This window comes from Anomalospiza imberbis, chromosome 11, assembly GCF_031753505.1.
Source record: "Anomalospiza imberbis isolate Cuckoo-Finch-1a 21T00152 chromosome 11, ASM3175350v1, whole genome shotgun sequence".
NCBI lineage: Eukaryota > Metazoa > Chordata > Aves > Passeriformes > Viduidae > Anomalospiza > Anomalospiza imberbis.
The window spans coordinates 19,239,870-19,258,753 of NC_089691.1; the positions used below are offsets into that span (position 1 = coordinate 19,239,870).

General features: G+C 45.5%; 1 long non-coding RNA gene across 1 annotated transcript; it reads right to left on the bottom strand.

The window, feature by feature from the left end:
* Positions 1-1,069: 1,069 nt before the first annotated feature.
* LOC137480859 (uncharacterized) lies at positions 1,070-18,268 on the bottom strand. Its single transcript, XR_011003137.1, has 4 exons — positions 18,149-18,268; positions 13,345-17,487; positions 2,200-3,491; positions 1,070-2,066 (listed from the first exon to the last, which is right to left on the bottom strand). It is a non-coding gene; the product is annotated as an uncharacterized lncRNA (long non-coding RNA).
* Between the last annotated feature and the right edge of the window lie 616 nt (positions 18,269-18,884).

The following is an 18,884-nucleotide window of genomic DNA, read 5'->3' on the forward strand; positions in this document are numbered from 1 at the left end:
GAATTGTTTACTGCTGTATTGTTTTACAAGTGCCTGGAGAAAGATGCTTGATATTCCCACCACCGGCAGAACCATCCCAAGAGCAAATGCTTTGCAGATTTTGGCAGGGATGCACACAGGCTACAACTACAGCTTGTTAGCTAAAAAAAAAAAAAAAAAATTATGAAGGTGATGACGCCTCTGTAATTATAGGTGTTACTTGTTATAAAGTCAGAATGTTTTCCAAGCTACTGTAATGCCACACCTCCGATGTCCCAGGAGCCAGGCCTTGGAGTCCTTTCTGCCTTAGTCACTGGTTTATGAGGCTTTGCAGAGCACATCACCAGGCTGCACGGCGGGTTCCTGGCCCACTTGGCACTCCTGCGTAGGTGCAAAGCCCATGTGGGTACTCAGCTGTTATTTTACCTTTTACATCAGACATGAAAAGATGAGATACACGCCATGTACTGCCCCAGAAAGTTGGCGGACATAAAGAGAAATGTACATTGGATTTACAGCCTGATTTTATGATTATCTGATTTTGTTTCAAATAAGCACAAGCAGAAGCAGCCCTGTGAGTATGCTCATACTGCAACTTGAGGCAAAACCCCTTCTTGGCAAGATGATGGTTGCTGCTTTCCACATTTCCTTGTTTTCCATGTAGTCATGGCAAGTCAGATCAGTCTGGCAACAAATAACCTTCAAAAAAGTAGAAAATGCAGCTCCACCCCTCACATGGTACACACGTGCAAGGTAAAATAACTGGACCTTTATTTTGCTCACAGAACTCCAAGGGCAGGAAAGGTCAACTTGCCTGTGAGGGGGAATTTTAAAAGGTGTAAACCTCAGCTTAGAGACGAAATTCTATGCTGTGGCAGCACTTGCACCAGCTTTTGTGGAAGCTGGATCTGTTCTCCAAACAGGGAAGTCCCACAAAGAGATAATGTGACACAGCTAAGGTCTCAAGTTGGCTTGTCTGACAAAATGAAAAGTTCTCCCAAATGAGAGCTATAACCAAACCTAGTTTTTTGGTTTTTAGTTTGGTTTTTTTTTGTGTTTTTTTTTTTTTTTTAATTAAATGAAATTAGATGAAATATTGGTTTTGGGGAGGGGGGTTTCCAGCATACCAAATTCTGATCCTTCAGTTGCAAATGCATTTGCATCCTTCATCTGCTTTTGCTATTATACTTTCCCAGTTTCCCTGGCCACAGTAGTAGGCCATGCCCTGGCCTGTGCTGGGAGGACAAGCTGGAACAGAACTGAGTTTCCATGTGCCAGGAGGTGCCTGGCAGGACAGGGCTGCCCCACAGCCACCCCGAGGGCTGGTGCTGGGCTGTGGCAGAGCAGGCAGCCAGCAGCACACTCAGCTTGGTGCTGCTTGTAAGGGAAAGAAATGGCTGTGCTGCCCCGCAGCACCACGATCCAGGCAGAGCAGGCTGCAGCCTGGCTCCACGCACAGGGCAGCGGGAGTCAGGCACAGAATAAATGGCATTTTGCTCTGTTGTGAGTCCAGAGAAGCTCCACTGCAGTCAGAGTTGGTTTGGATTTGCATGGGCAGCGCAGAGACATGAGTCTTGGATTCACCCCAGACTCCTCTGGGTTCCTAGTGGTTGGGAAAGGCTCCCCACGTCCGTACCCACACTAATCCTCTCTGCTCCTGGAGGTGTCCATCCAGCCACCACCGTAGCAGAAGCCACCCAGAGATAACTTTTCTATAGCACATTTCCATTTGGCCTGAGCTGCCAGCCAATACATATTTCCTTTTCCTGTGGGGGCAATGAATAGCCATTGTATTTTCATTGGACTATTAATCTGCCTGAATTTGGTCGAGATTCTTAAATGAATATTCATGGAAATTAATGCCATTTAATTCCTATTGCTTCCTGAATATAATTACGTGCTGTACGTGAATTGGCAAACTCCACGATGCATCCAATCTTACTGAAAGTCCATGACCGATGAAACATCGCGTGCTGGACACTCGTGCAGCACTGGAGATGCACAAAGCACTGCCAAGATGCAGCTTGACTTCAGGAGAGGAAACCAATCAAAGAGGGAAGATGTACACTGTAGGAAGCAAACACCACCTTGAGGGATAGAAAATATGATTAAAAAGATATTTTAATACAAGTTCTTCTCCAGGTATTTGTCTACATGTAGGGACTACATTAAACATTCATATTAATTTGAAAAAAAGCTTTATTTCTTCCACTTTCTCACCCACAGAAAAACGTCTTTCAGGGCCTCCTATCCTGACCTCTTCTGAGAGACAACATCTCTTGGAAGACCTTCAGCACATCCTACAAATAAGAAGTGCCCAAGCGCAATCCTCCTCCTCCCAGCAGCCCGCCTGCCCAAGTTCACGCTGTTCCCTGAATAATGAAGCATAATCAGCTCTGTATTAAAGCAAAACCTGTCCCCAGCATCAGTGCTACCAACCCCTGTCGTAACATAACAAGGACTCTTCCCAAAATATTTGGGCTTGCCCTGTCACAGTGAGAGGCGTTCAAGTTCAGCGCTCTGTCAACAATGCCAGGTGTCTCCTGAACCTCCGGCGCCCGAGCCAAGAGAGAGAGCTCAGCAGCACAGGAATAATCATTATTCACATTACTAAAATGTAACGGAATGTTTAAACAGATAACGTAACACAATCCCTCACAGCAGAAAAAAAAAAAATACTGTTTATTATTTATCCCTGTCAGATAGAAAATTAACTCAATCTCCTGGAAAGCAAAAGCAAGGCTCCTTTTTTTTTTCCTTCTTTCTGCAACTGACAGCCATGAAAAAAATATTCTATTGTGGCAGCTGCGCCCCTTCAAAGGGGCTGATGTTCACTGTGGTTCTTGATAAACCAACTGGCAAATTTTGGGGGTGAAAAAGAAGTGACTTGAAGCCAAACACATCTAAGAAAAAAAAAAAGGCCTTGTGAAATCAAAAATCCAAGAACAATTTCATGTTGAGTCAATCTGAAGATTTCATTTCAATTTTGATTTTTTTGGGGAATAAGAAAAAAGACACACACCCCCTTGCTTGAAAATAAAATTAAAGGACATTTTGAACACAAAGTAGTTTCAAAATGAAAAATCAAAGTGTTTCATGTCAGAAGTGTCAAAACTAACAGCTTCAGCATTTGTCAGAGCTTTTTTGAGTTTTTATAAATGACAAGTTTGGCATGTGTGCACAGACCGTTTTGGTGCTGCTGAATCTGCATTTCTGCATGCAAAAAAAATTGGTCGGGTGAAATTTTCTGTGGAGAAACCGTTTGCCATTCCCTTTGTGTGGAGACCAGCAGCACTCTCCCCCACAGCATCACTGTGCAGGAGCCTCACTGACACCTCCAGCTCCTCTTTGGCTTATTAATATTTTACCCTTCAGTTTGCAGGACTCCACAGGCCAGGTCTTTTCCAGAACCAGCTCCCTGGTTAGCAGGAGGAGGTACAAAGGTTAGGAGAGACCGACTGTGCATCTCCAGCTTGATGTGCTGCTGTGTGACAGGCGGCCACAGACCTATCCTAAGGTGACATTAGGTAATTTATTAGCTTGGTTCATTACTGCTAAGCTCCCTTTCATCGGCTCGCTGCTACCCAAAGTGAGGGTTTTCCAAAAATGTTTCATCCCAAAAAGTTGGGAGAGGTTACAGTCAGGTTTACACCTTATGTGGCAGAAGAGCAGGGGTGGAAAGTGAGGTATGTAGCACCTGAATTAAGACATTTAATTTAAAATCCTAAATTACATAAAAATCTTAAGTTACATAAATGCTATTGCTATAAAAATGTACCAGCAAGCATTTACAATATTAGCAACTGAATATACTCTTGCTAGGAAAGCAGCAGCCACCCAGATTTTGCAGGTCTGCTTCCAGCCTAGCTGACTTTGCTGCAGGTTTGGGACAGTGCCTAGTCCCCTGGGAAGGCAGCAAATAAGATCTTCTGCAGATAGCAGACACCTACCTGCCTTTTGCTACCCAATTTCTGTAACACTTTCTACATCTCTCTGATGACAGCAACACTTCTTGCTGTATCTTGACAACTTCTAATTAACCCAATCTCAGTATCTCTGAAGCTTTCAGAGAAAACCAGCGTGCTTCTCTAGAGCAAGGGACCAAATCCAAAACACCATCTTCTCCTCTGACCTCCGGCACAGCCTTTACTCCACAGGGAATTCAAACCCCTGGTCATGTGCAGTGTGACTCTTCTAAAAGCCAGATCAGCTCCTTCCCTGCCTTCCTGGAAGGCAGCATTGGAAGGCAGCAGAGATGGAAACAGATTTCTAACATCTTGTTGGCATTTCTGGGTCTGCTTAAACTCCTGCTGCAGGAGCACATGCAGAAATCTCCGTGAGGACATGCCACACTTTCAGCTTCCAGTGGAACAAGCAGTCTCATCTCAGGGAATTGGTCTCCTCACTCCCTGCCCTGCTCTCCCCACAAGTTCAGCATTGCCTGTGAAGGAGATGCAGTAATTGCAGCTGTCCCTCTGAAGGGTTTTCTGTTGATGCTGTCTCCAAAGTGTTCTATGCTGAAGTATTATTTCATCTTAACTTTTTCCACTATTATGACTATTTTTTAATCTGAAAGTCCAACATCAACAAAGATTAAAGCTTTTAGACTAGTTACATATCTATGAAAACAACAGTCTCCTGTGTCTTGGGAGATAAACACTACCAGATGCTCCAGTAAACACCAGAAAGGGGAGAGAAGGGGGAAAAAAAGAGAGTGGCCAGGAGAAGGAAAGGGCTGAAAATAAGTTAGAAATAGCAAAACAGGAAACCAGAAAATTAAATTCCTGCTGTTTCTGGCTCTGTGGCAGTGAAGAGGTTAAACCTCAGTACGCTGCCATCTCTAGACAGAACTAGTTGTTATTGCATTGATAAAACCCCGGGTTGTGTTTTCCTTGTCCATTTTGACCCGTATCTGACGTTAGCATTGCAAATGATGTCTGTTGCCATTCAACTACTCAGAGTGAGCGGACAGAAACAAGACAGAGAGCTTAGCAAAGATGATACTAATGGAAGGGGTGGGGAGAAGTCTGATTTACATGTAATTAATTATTATTTATGTAAAAACCATATCGTTGTGGTGGTTCTTGACATCATTTAAAGCCTCTTTTCGAAAGAGGAGTCTCCCCTGTTAATGCACTAATCTTTTCTGTGCTGCCAATATGAACTGTGAAAATGGATGGCCCATCACCACCATTGCAGGGTTCTCATCAGGTGCCCAAAGGAGAGAGAGACAAGAATCCTACCTCCTTCTAAACAGGTGACTTTGCATTACCAGGGCCATGGAATGCTAGTGAATCGTTTGGTGGGAAATCATCTGACCCAAGGCCAACACCATGCAGAAAAAGACAGAGTTATGCATTGCTATTGTGAAGAAGTTTCAGATTAAATAAATGTATTTTCTTCTGAACTTGTAAAATGATTAACTTATTTATTTGATTTCAGTATCTAATCACAAAATAATTACCTAACCCAGCCCCAAGGTATCTTGGCAATGTTGTTCCAGACACACTCCAGCACAGACAAAAGCTCCTGCGGGAAGACATCAATCATCTTCTCGTACAAATGAAACTGGTCCACAAAAATGAACGGCACGGCTCCACCCCAGCTCTTTCAAAATTCAGCTGTCTCAGCCAGAGCTGCAGTCCAGCTCCCAGACACATCCCTGCCCACTGGTTTGCACAGGAGCTAGGTCAAACCTCAAGTGCGTGGATTACATATGGCAGCATGACCCAGTTTATTCAGGCTCTGCTGGACAAAATCTATACAGCGGGAAGTTTATTGACAGTGTCTCACTGGTTCTCTCTAATTTGTCAAAGAGGCTGCTGGGCAGGAAACTCTGTTAACCTCAATCATGGTTGGGACAGATTAAAGGGAGCTGGACTCAAACACAGGCAGGTCTCCAGCGACCTTCTTAATAAAGAAAAAAAAAAAAAAAACCCACAGCACTAATTGGAGCAATTGGATGGGGTGGGAACTTTGGCCGGATCCTGGGGGTGAAGGCTGGACCGGATGGGATGGACAGTGCTCATTGGAGGGAGGGGGCGATGTCACCTGCACTCGTGGTCCCACTCACACACTGCACTCTCTGCACAGCCCACATGTCCCAGCACATCTCCCCACCCTCCCTCTCCCCCACACCCACCTCCAGAGCATTTCTGCGCACAGCACTGCCTCTGCCCATGCTGTCAGCTCACGGGGGACACGTGGTGACACTGGTGGCTGCTGAAACCTCAGCCCCGTGCTGCCCAGCTTCATGAGGACACACAGGGCAATCCAGGTTTGCCTGCCACAGGCCAGGTGTACCAAACCAGAAGCACTGCAGGCAGAAACCTGCCTGAAGGTTTCCACCTACCCTTCTGCTTTTAGACAACAGCACAACACATCCTGTTCTCCTGTTGTTGCCTCCTTGTCAACTGCTGTGAGCACCAAAGCATAGCTAATCCCACCTGAGAAAGGGTGGAAATCTCCTCTTAAACATATATTTTTATCCCAAGTGAATAATTTCCAAACAGCACAAAGGAGTGTTTTGTCCAACCCTTGCACATCCCAGCTGTGGTATGATTTTCATCCTGGGTGAAATGGCTTGTCCAGCCTTGCCCTGTTTGTGATTGGGCCCAGGTACCAGGCAGGCAGCTGATATCCCTGTTGGAAGAAAGAAAAAAAAATTGTCCTAAGAGAGAATCATCTTCCCCCATTGCATTATTTGTTTCATCAAAAGCAGGAAAAGCTACTGTTATCAGCTTGAGACCAAGCAAGCTCGGCTCATGCAGAGCATGCTTGGCATGAGGATGTGTTTTTGTTTCTTGAAGCAGGCTCTGAGAAGGTCTGCCTGTCTTGCCTGCAACTCCATTTCAGGCTTTTTAAAATTTGTTTTTGCAATATTTTTTGCCTATGTCATCATCAAAACATTTAATTTTTTGCTTGCTTTTTATTTGTTTAGTTGTTTTTTCTTTTAAAGTCACCTTTACCTTAGGGACAAGTAGGCCAATAACTGTGTATTCCAACCTTGAAACTTGTAGAGCTGAGGTCAGTGCAGGACTGTTTCTCCTACTGAAATTAGCACAATCATAGGGCAGAAATGTTTTCAGAGCTACTGAAAACTCTTTATCTGGTCAGTCTAGATACCAGATGTTTTCCTACAAATTCTTAGCTCTTTTTGGTTCACAATTGCTCTCTGTTCTTGCCCATCAAACATCTGAAGAGTCAAGATAAGTGTTCTGAATCTCAGAAAAAAATTCAGGCTTTCAGGAAGGGTTAATTTTTTTTCTGTTGTGGGTTTTTTTTCAGAGAAAAGATATTGTTTTAATGGGAAACCTCACACCCAAGAACCTTGTGGCTGTTTGTTCCTACCCACGATAATTGTCTGGCCAACACATTACAGCTTCCACCCCGATACTGTCAGAGTCAGAGGCACATTTCCTTCAACCCTCTGACTTGGTTAATCACATCAAGTAATTTGTTTATGAAGTTCAGTTCTACAAAGCCCAACCTGGAAGCAGGTATTCATCCTCCCAGATACAAGCACTTCTGCTGTAATTTCTTTTAAAGTCAGAGCTGATCTTTATCTACAAAAGGCCAGAGCAATAAGTATTTGGTGTGTTTAGAAAACACGTCTCTTTCACCACACCTGCAGCCTGGCTGCCAACTTTCAGCCATGTGGACTCTCCACAGCTCTGGGAGACTCTGGTGCAGTACACAAAGTACTTTTCTCTGGATTCCCATGCTCCAGCTACCTCTCCCAAATTCTTCATGTACTTATGCCCTATAGGTCTTCATGCAGGTCCTGCTTCCACAGCATTTCCAAGGGTTTGGTGGGGGTGGGAGGTGATGGTAGTTGGGTTTTCTTCCACTTCTCCTCTAGATTGTCCTATTAATAATTTTACAAGAGATACAGAAGCACTGTATAAACCATTTCAGGAGTTCTAAGTTTTTTTCCCCCACCCTTGATGTAAAAGACAAATGAAATCCCATCTTTTCAGTCTTCTGCTGAAAAGTTGTTACAGCACCCAAATCTGCAGCTCTCTCCCACGAGCTGCTTCCACCTGATGCAAGGTAATGTCCCATAAGCCTCTCCCTTGGCATCACTGGTGTTCATGTGGGTCATAGCAATGCCAGTGCCACTGAACAAACAAACTTCAAAGTAAAAAGGAATGCCAGAGCCAGGGAGACATGCCTGGGGGAGAGAGAACTGGGATAATAAACTCACAGCATCACCCTGGTGCCAACATCCCAGTACTTTTTGTGCCTCTCATTTATGCAGTTTCTTGGAATGGTCTCCTAAGCCACCATTTCATTTTGGAGATGAAAGGAACAGGCAGGGGTTAAATTGGAGCCACCATCCCCCACCCCAGTCTATTCACTGCAGAAGGAAATCTGTCTCTCTCCCACCCCTCAGCATCCTGTCTCTGCTGCCTTGGAAAACACACAAGTCCCTCACGGCTTCCTGAGGGGCAGAGACCTCAGCCTGCTCCCAGCCCTCCTCCGCCCTGGTGCACCCTGCAGCATCCTGGTTTTCCCATGGCAGAGCACCCTTCCTGGAGGGCTCCAGCCACAGCAGCTTCTCTCCTCCCACCTGGCCTGGCCAGAGGAGCTGCTCTAGCAGCAATATCTCTGTCTCCTGGGTTTTATCCCAGCAGCTGCTCTAACTTGGCGTTGGGTGCAGCAGATATCCTGCAGCTACCACAGCTTTTCTGTCACCAGGGGCTGAATCATTCCCAAGTGGCTGCTTCTCCCCTTTGTCCCCCTTTACCAGGTATACCCCACTGGCTCATTTTCTTTTTTTTCTCTACAGTTGATGGGGACAGCCAAAAGGAACTTCAAACTGCTCCCTCAAGGTCATCCCATCCTCATCCAGTGTGTTCCCCACTGGGTGCCAAGGAGTTTTCCCATCCCTGTGACTCCAAGGAGCCAAGCCACACTCGAAGCAATCTGAATGTTGGGAACTCATAGGCAAGTTCCAGTGTTAAACCAAGTCACACGAGCCTCACAAAGCCCCCCAGAGCTCACATAGGGGTCACTGTTTTCCCTACAGGGCCCTTGGCTGCAGCTGAGAAAGGTAGGCTCCAGAGCCTCAAGTCCTAACCAGCAGGCTCAGAAAACAGACCAGTTCATTTTCCCCTTCAGCTGAGAAAGGTAGGCTCCAGAGTCTCAAGTCCTAACCAGCAGGCTCAGAAAACAGACCAGTTCATTTTCCCCTTCAGATACAGGGGATGGGTGCCAGGAGGAGGAGGAGAAGCCAGCCAGGGGCACCTGAGGAGGCTCAGCATCACCTGAAGCATCCGAAGGTATCCCAGCCACTACAACCACACAGCCCAGCACAGCTGGGAGGTGCTCAATACCCCCACAGCAGCATCACCTCGAGCTGTGTCCGTGCCAGTAAGTGCAGTTTGAAGCACAGAATGGCCCTGCTCCCTTCAGTGCAGAGCTGGAGCAGGTTGGTGTGAGCTCTAGGGCTGGATGTTACAGAGACATGCCCTGAGAATGCTTCCAAAGGGCAGGTACTGCACACTGCATCCTCATGGGGAATCTGTGCAACCTAACTAGGGCACTGTGAATTCACACCCTGGCTCTCTGTGCTGGAACTTGTCCGTGGAGACGAGCCCCACTTGGCTTCTTCCAACATTCCTGGTCCTGGGGAAGCAGCATGGAGAACTACAGTGTTGCCAAATCTAAATATTGAAAATCATGAGTCATAGTTTCCGAAAATTATCCCAGTGGTATTTAAAAAACAAAACAAAACAAACAAAAAACCAACAAAAAACAAGCAAACAAAAATTTAATGAATTCCATTTTTCATCTCTCAGATGACACCCAGAAATTTCTCTACAGTTCTCAGGGCTAAAAACTCAAGGGAAAACAAACACATGACAGAAAGCAGGAGTAGAGATTTTCATGCATTCTTATGATTCCAGAAGCTGGAGTTTTAAAGAAAAAGAAATAAACAACAAAAGGCTTATGATATAAAGATTATAATTTGGCTAGCAACAGAAGTAAAACTTCATGGTTTATGTGACAAACCTCAACTGAACAACTCAGCTCAAAAACTTGGAAAAACAAGGTGAAACATTCCAGTATCATTTTGGCTGCCAAAATAACAGAAACAATTGTGCAAAATTTCAACACAAGGAAAAAACAAAAATCCATGAGATTTTTTTCCACTTTCATGAACTCAGAGACAAACAGATGTTGACAAAAAGATGTAGCAAATAGTTCTTGCCGTTGCTCAGCTGAGCCTGAGTTGCAATGCAAGTGCATCTCTCGTTCATTAAGTCATCACTCTTGCTCACACACAGCAGCCAGTGCAGTGTCTTTGCTCCCTTGGTGTTCTTTTGCAACTTTTACCAGCACAAAGAGTTAACTTCAGCCTCTTGTACCATGTTAACAGTCAGAATGAATTATTCTCATTTCTTCTACAAGAATATCGCCGTACTGCCCTAAGAGAAGGGGGCACAGACCCTGTTTTAGACATATGAAAAATCCCTGCTCCCTGGTAGCACCTGCACTTTTTAATATGCTTCTACAATTCGGACTACAAGTATCAAAGGGCCCATCTGGCTCCTGTGTGCTACTTTCTGTCCTCCTTCAGCAGTGAAGCAACCCTTAATTGTATTTACTCTGGATTAGACCTGTAGGACCCAACCTAAATCATACCAATACCCAAGAGGTGCTCTCCTGGAAAAAGCCTTCCCAAATGGATCCCATGTCCAAATTGCAGATGACGCCATCACTGGTTTCATTTCAAGGCAATCCAGATGTTCAGTAAAGTGATTAGGAAGTGGTGTGTATCAAATATAAGATACTCCACATTGAATTAATGCATTTATTTGCTCTGAATGGTTTTCCAGGTCAGGGCAGCACTTTGCCTGTCACAAGTAAAGTGCTTTGACAGAACACATGGACATTTCTGCTGCTTAAACTGAGCCAGCAAACAGAATGGCCAGCAACTCCCAAGTCTCAGAAGAGTCCAAAGAACTACTGTCTCTCTGATATATTTATTTCCTGGCCCACTAAATGCATGAGTTCAGGTCCCATTTGTCAGCATCCTTCATAGGAACAGCCATTTGAAAGGAAGCAAATAAACATAACAACATTATGGTGGGGTCATCGAGTTTTCAGCCTATTACTGGCTAGCAGGTGTGCAGAGTATCACTCAAATCAGCTGATATAGCCCTTTGCTTGGAAGAATGAAAGCCAAGAACTTGTCTTGTCTCTCTGTGGTGCAGCACTTCTGCCCAGACAGACTTGGTTGTTGCAGTGCTGTCCCCAAGCCAGGTGTCCATGCTTGGGGCACAGGGCTCTGGTATATAACCTGGCCCTGGCTCTGTAACTGGGACAAGGTCAGCAAAACCTGCCCAGGACTAAAAAGAGCTGCTAAAGCCTTGTCTCAAGCTACTGCAGAGTGTAAGTGCCTCCTATGTCTCCCATAGGGACCTACTGAGGGGTTTTCATTCCCTGCAAGGAGGAAGAACAAGGACCAAGAACAGCTGAGAACAAACATGAGTGGATCCTCTGTTTTATTTCCACATTCAGCGATCCAAGAGAATCAGTAACCTCCTTCTTCCTCCTTGTCAGAGAAGCATTCGGTGGATGTGTTGACTATTACCCCATCTGCCACAGTTTTCTAGGGAGAATTTCAGAAATAAAATTCTCGGGCAATCACAAAACCACTAAATCCAGAGGTATCACATCCTCTGCTATTAGAAAGCACCCAGAGGCATGGGCAGGATCTCCAGTGTCAGGGTCCCTTCTGACTTCAGGCCTATGTCTCTTTTTCTCACTTGGGTTTCTCCTTACACCTTCTACTTGTGAACAGGGGAGGACTCACAGGCACATGTGGGGAAAAAATCCAGATAAGAGAATGCAGCTGGGTTGTAATTTGTAGTTTCACAGTCCTTTGTGGATAAGCCCCAACACAATACATCCATTTGCCTGCAAATTCCAAATGTGTTAAACCCACAGTAGTTCTAATGTAACAATATCTTCATGCTGAGCAACTTGAAGACTACTGAGAAATACAGCACTTAAGCAGAACAAAAAGCAAATTCCCAGCAGCACCTTCCACCCCCATGTTTTTACTGAGTTTTAGTAGAAAAGAATTCAAAAATACAGAAGGCCTGCAGACCAGACTAAGCATTGTCTGCATTAATTTGGGGTTTACATTACTTTCAGCTGATACTCAGATGAAAAATTAACCCAGCATTTCTCCATGGTTTAGGATTCTGTGAATGAGTTTTACAGACATCTCTGCTCCCTGGACCTGGTGATCCCAATGATTTCCACCAACATGGGCACTCAGGAAAAGGAGGAACAGTTCTGTGTGTGCGTATGTATGTTTGCTTACTTGCAAGCCAGCGTCCCAGATGAAAAGGGAACTTGCAGAAGAGTATCAGCTCTGATCTGAGAGCTCTGGAAGGGGTCATGGTAATGTGACTTTTCACCAGTTTTAGTGACAGAAGAATCTGGCCACCAAGATACTCTATCTTTTGCCATACTAAGACAAATACCAGAAACTGATTTAAATGACATCAAGATTTTTCATTAGTGCCTGAAGCAGGTGGAACTCACGTCTTTCTGCTCATGAGGCAGTGTTGGGCTCCTCAGTGTTATGTGTTTCTTTTTTATCTCAAGCTTGTCCCTTAAAGTAAAAGTTTTTCAACATATAGAAGTGCTGGGCTTTCAGCTGCACTTATCCCATGACGAAAATTTAATTCTTGAAATATAAAACTTCACAGTTGTCATTTCTTTAGGTTAGGTAGGATGCAAACCAGAGAACTGCATTTATAAAGATTCCTCAATGTAACATCTACAGTTCCTACTTTATTTCTGATGGAAGCTAAGTTTTTAGCAGCCACATGTAAATTCAAAACACATGAGGCCTTCCCTCATACCAGAGGTTACAAACTTGAGCCACTTCTAAGAACCTCCAGGACTAGCCAACTCTTTTCATACAGGGGAATAATAAGCAAAAGCTCCATCTGGGAATGAGTAGGAAGAAATCCATGATTATGGGAGGACAACAGGGCACCAACACAACCCAGCTGAACAGAGCACATGTTGAGAGCTCCATCCAGACATCTTCAGCAGCAATCCCACCTGCTCCACCATCCTGGAAGGATCCTGCAACACCACTGCAGTACTGTCACCTCCCAGGGAAAGGCTGGTGGCCTTCTCCAGTAACAACATCGCCAGCTCTTGGGAAACACCACCACAAAACTCACTGAGTCCCACTGGTAATGACTGTGGCCTACCACAGCACACAGATCACTCCTGACTCCACCAAAATTGCTTCCCTCTCAGTTTTTCATGAGACCACCCCCTCCCAGCAGCCAGTAAACCCCCTGAGCAGAGCCCAAGGAGAACACCTACCTCCCCACAGCAACACAAGAGCTTCCCTCTCTCCTGTGGCTTCATTCCAACCAGCCTTGGTCCATGACTGGCAGAGAGCTGAAACACATGGGACCCCCTTCTCAAGGGCCATATTTCCCTTCTCCCTTCCAAAGCACCTCCTTGGAGGGGAGCTTACCTTCCTTGTGGGCTCCTATAGCCTGAGGCAGCTTGGGGAAAACAGCTTGTGCAGATGGAGCAGGTCAGGCCCATTCCCCTCACTGTCTGCTCACAGGTGTAGGCGTTTTCCTCTCCTGAGCAGGAGCTGGAGGTTGCACAAACAGAGTGTGAAGCATCTCCCTGCTCTGCTTCCTTGGGTGGGATGGCTGGCAGGGAAAAAAGGGACTTCAGCTCCAGGATTTCTTGTCTGGATACATTCCACTTAAAGGAGCTGGACCCTCTAACTTAAAGGAGTAAAAGGTGTTTATATGAGACAGGGTTCCAAATTAGGATTAAAGCAGATCAAACACAAGGTTTTCAAAAATTACAGTAAGAATAACATTAGTTGTAAGTGATTGGCAGGAATTAACACGGGCATCCTCACTGCAGCAAGGTCTACAAGCTGTAGCAGAGAAATATGGGCATTTCTATCAGCATTGCTTTATATACACCCTGCAAAGGCAAATCATTGGGTGGGAAATGAAATCAAGAAGGAGAAATATATATGTTTCTGATTATTCTATCCCTAAAGTTGTGTTCTGTCATTATGGCAGATTGCTTAATTGTGCTGCTGATTACTTTTCCTGAATTCTTCCTACAGCTGTAGTTTTCACAGTGCCGAGAAAACACTAATTAGCAGGAGGAATGTTGCCTTAATTTTTTTTTTACACTATAGATACATGTTAAAAAAGAGAATTCCTCAGCATTTACCTATTTAGTCCTGGCTCTCTTGTTTATTTAACCCTTCTCACTCCTTGTTGATCCATCCCTGCTGTACACATGGCTGGTCTGAAGTGGGGAGGTTGCAGGAAGACAAGTCCCATTTGCAGCTGAAGGCAGCTGTAATCGCAGGCAGCAGCTCAACTCAGCCCCCCCCCACCCCTCAAAATTCACCTTGTCCAACAATCCAAATGTGCATTCACTGTGGGATAGGTTGGTCTTTGTGTGCAATTGCTACTAGGAATTACCTCTGTACCTTCAATATGTAAAATAAGTCACTGGCGTAGGAGCATCTGCACGATGCTGTAATTTTACCACACATTTAGACTCCACATCCTTAATGATCCATCACAGGGATGATATGATGTTGTTTAACTCTTGTTTCACTGTGGCATGCATTTGCCCTGATTGTCCTGTCGTATATTCCTGCAATATATCCACTCAATAAAGAGAAATGCTTCTTATTTTGTGTAAATTAATGCTGTGACACTACACTTGTACAATTTTTTGTCCTTCAGTCTTAACTGCTGGTTCACACAACCTTCCTCCTCCTCCTTCCCATCATCCCCTCTTCAGCAGATGCAATGGAAAGAGTGCAGTTGCTCACTAAAAGCATGTGTGGAGCTCTCACACAAGTTATTTTAAGAGGGGTCGGAGGGGATCCCAGTCTTACACTTCCATAAACCCACCAGTATAGGAATGTTGGGATTAACAGAAAAAATTGAGGGGGAGTAAGCAACACATGGCTGCTGTTTGTAGGTTTTACCTCTCTCTGAAGTGACTGATGCATTGACCCCATCTAGCACAGCATTTTTTCTGTTTCTCTTGCACATTCAACCATGGTCTGAGCCAGCACCTCGACTGTGACCCAGGGCCAGCCAGCTCTGTGTAATCAGCAGTTTAAGCCTCCAGCACAGGAGAATTTTGCTGGGGTGCTTGAGGCTACAGCTATTCCGTCAGCTCAGTTTGGGTTTGACTCTCTGGGAGCTCACACAGCCCACGCACCCCAGCACAGCCACCCTGCTTCCCAGGAAAGGAAACTTGGGTGGGATGAGAAACTTCTTCAGGCGCCCTCGCTGCCCTGCAGCGTGGCTGACTCATGAGCGATGCCCGCAGGGTTGCCACCTGCCACTGTGAAATTTCAGTGGCTTCAGTGACTTCCCCAGTCAGCCCTGCCCTCGACACGAGAGATGGGTGCTTCGGTTCACCAGCAGCACCAAAAAGTCAAGACAAAGCAAACCAAAAGCAGGTTGGGCTGAGCTGTTTAACAGACCGAAACCCAAGGTGAGGAACAGCTCGAGTCAGCAATTGTGGTGGGTGAGAAGCACCCAAAACTCACTGAAATGGAGTTTGATCACCTGAAAACTGGGAAGAAAATTAATGAGAAATCTGGGTAAAGGCAAGGGTAGCTCATTCAGTCCCATTTGTAAGGAAAAAGCCAACTTTGGGGCTTAGAGCATGTGCTGAAGGAACAGCAGCTACACACTGCCACAGATCTGTCAGAGCTGCCTTCATGCTTTATGCACGTTCACAAAATCCGTGGGCTTCTTCCTGCATGTTTTCCCACCACTGTATTCCTTCGGAATCTCAAATGACTTGAACAAATAGTGCTGCCCACTAGGACAAGGACTTCAGGAAGCATCACAGTGACTGAAGCTGGCTGTGGTGCTGGGATGGGCTGTAGACAGAATCCCTGGCATCTCCTGGACCTCCTCCACTCTCTTCAAAGGGCCAGACACCACACACGTGGCCAACCCGTGGTGCTGGAGGCACTGGGCTTGCTTTGAGCCTGCAGTGAAAGAGCTTGTGCATGCTTAGCAGGCGAGGTCAGCATCTCTGGACATCTGGCAGCTCCCAACAGGCTGCCAGACATTGGGAAATCTGAGACAAACACAAAAAAACCCTCCAAATCTGCCTGTAAACAATGTTCAGGTGGGAAACCAGCATGTAAAGTAACTTTGGAGCCTGCTTTGCTTTAGCTGTAACTGGAATGTAACCAGTTCTGGGTTTTGTGGAGTCAAAACTGGGACCTTCATCCCTGAAGCCACTCCAAAGCCAAGTTCACTAAGGTATTTAGGTACAAGAATTCATTGAACAACTCAATCCCATTCATTTCACTGGACCTCTGTTCACAGGGAGCAGCTCCTACCCAAAAGAGCTTGAAGATGAGAGGCAGCAAAGTCAGGTAGTACAGATTGTTAAAAACCAACAGCACACACTGTTTGCAGACTACTACTCCAGTCTCTCCTCCAAGAGAAAAGCAATTTTATCTGCCTGTTCCTGGCAAATACAAAAAGAGGTTTCATGGTCATCATAAGTATTAGGATTGAATAATGTTTGTCTATATTAATCTGAAGTGCATAGCAGGGAATAAGGTAATTTTTCCATCCTTCTGATTATATGTAAAAATTTTATGCAAGCCTTTTGTGGATTTGATTGCAGCAACTTGGGATGTTTCCTAATTTGTTCTTCTCCCAGGACAGTTTTTCTGGATCAGTTGCTAACGAGCGCTGGTAGAATACATGGTATAAAATATTTGTTGCTTTAACATTTCAAACAACCTAGAGAGGAGGTCACACTCTCCTGGCTCGTGTGCAGTGCCTTTGCTGTCTCAGAGGCCCTCTGTTAATATCTGCTGCAGCCAAGCAGCAAGGAGTGGGATGGTCCCACAGCAGGGTGTTGTCTCACAGTGACACACGTGCAAACCAAAATCCATGCTTTCCTGCTCCAGCACTCTCCTGGTGACACCTTTCAGTTTGTTTAAGGCAAGGACATGTTGGCTAAGAATGTCCTCGCCCTCCCTCTAAATGGCAGCACACATAAATCACTGTTACATAAAGTCTGTATTTCTTTATTAAAGGAGATGCTGCAAAGTACTTGAAAATAATGTTGGCTGCTGTGAACAGTGGTGCCCAATCAATGAGAGACATGACAGTCAATTACCCCTCCACTTACTGATTGTCCCCAGCAATCAGCCTGGATCAATACCTTCAATCTCAATTGATAGCAGATATCAAATCTGAACTAGGACATTTCAGTGCTTTGGAAGTACTGTTGGAGGGTGTGCAGTGGCCACCATGTTTATTTAATCATTCATTTCACGTCCACCTGTTCCAGTTGGCCAGGGGACAGGCTCTCCAAATGGCTCAAGTCCATCCTTTCATCAGGAGTGCCTGGCCAGTGTCAACAAGGGGGACAGCTGGGCTACAACTCACTGCCCCAGGGCATCTTCAGTGCAGAGAGAGCCTGTGGCAGAGAATAGGGAAACAAAGCTCAGGCCAATGCAGTAGGGCAAAGCAGGAAAATAAGGAGGGAGATTTGGATACTGAAGCAAGGAAGGTGTTCCCCAAGATGCTGGTCTGTGGCAGCAACATGTAAGCAGGACACCTGGAGATGGGCTGCAGTGCAGCCACCACAGGTTGCTGTTGTCCCAGGTGGCATCTCCATCCATTGCTGCCCCTCATGTCACACAGTCACCATTCAAGCAGTGACATTCATGCTGGCAAAGCACTCAGCTTCACAGGAAGGATGGAGGAGAGGAGCAGGAGGTTGTGCCTGTCTTTGTTACAAGAGACTTAGCAAAGCTTCCAAATATTTGAAGAAGAGCTGTGCCAGGAGCTCTTTCAGAGTTTCCTTCAAAGATGCCAGTTCGAACAGGCTTTTGTAATTGGGAAGGATCATTTGCATTTATAATGATTTAAATACAAACCCATCCACACCGGTATGGGTGAGGCAGCAGGCACAGGGCTGATAGGGATGGAAATGGTCTGGGGCAGGGAAGAGCTTCCCTGCACCCCTGCCCTCCCATTCAAAAGCCTAGTGGGCTTTGATTTTGGTGTCCCTCAGGCATCCCTGCGACCATGACACCTCCCTGCCATTGGCACCTAAGGCAGCCTGGCCCTCTCACCATGTCAGACCTGTCCTTTTGGTGGCCCTTCAACACCTGTCCTTTGCACAGCAGTACAAGATCCTCCATGGAATAAGCACAGCAGACAAAAACCCCCTTGCCAACTTCTGGATCAGTGCTTCCAGGTACATGCAAACAGCTTGACTGTGAAGTTAGAGCAATGCAGCAATTGCTCACCACAGGTGACTCCCAACCCCAGATTTGTCACCATGGTGCTGCCAGCTCCTGCAGGCTTCACTGCAGGGAACTGGCTCCTTAAAACACCATGTCCTAGGGTCACATAGCCAAGATGCTTGGCTTTCCCTTAAAAATACTTGGAGACGTAATAAAAATAGGAGGGGTACCTGCTGCATCCTTGGAATCATGGAAAAAAAGCTGGGAATCTTGAATGCAAGAGCTCAGGATATAACCAGCAAAACACATGCCCTCAGAAATGGTTTACTATTGGGGTTGGCTGTTAATGTCGTTTCAATGTCCACATGTGGCAGAGGCAGGAAAGCAGCTGAAAGATAATGGAGATAAAGCATTATCCCTAGGATCACAGTATGGCCAGAAGCCAAGGCATTCCCCTTTTTTTAATACACAATCCTTGTCATAAGATTGAATATCCATTTGGGGGCAGAATTCCCCTACTTTACTCTGCACACTCCCCTCTGAAAGTATTGTAATGCCTTACTTATTGGCACCTTATTTTGATGAATAGTCTGCAATTGGTGCAAAAATCTCCTGAATGGCT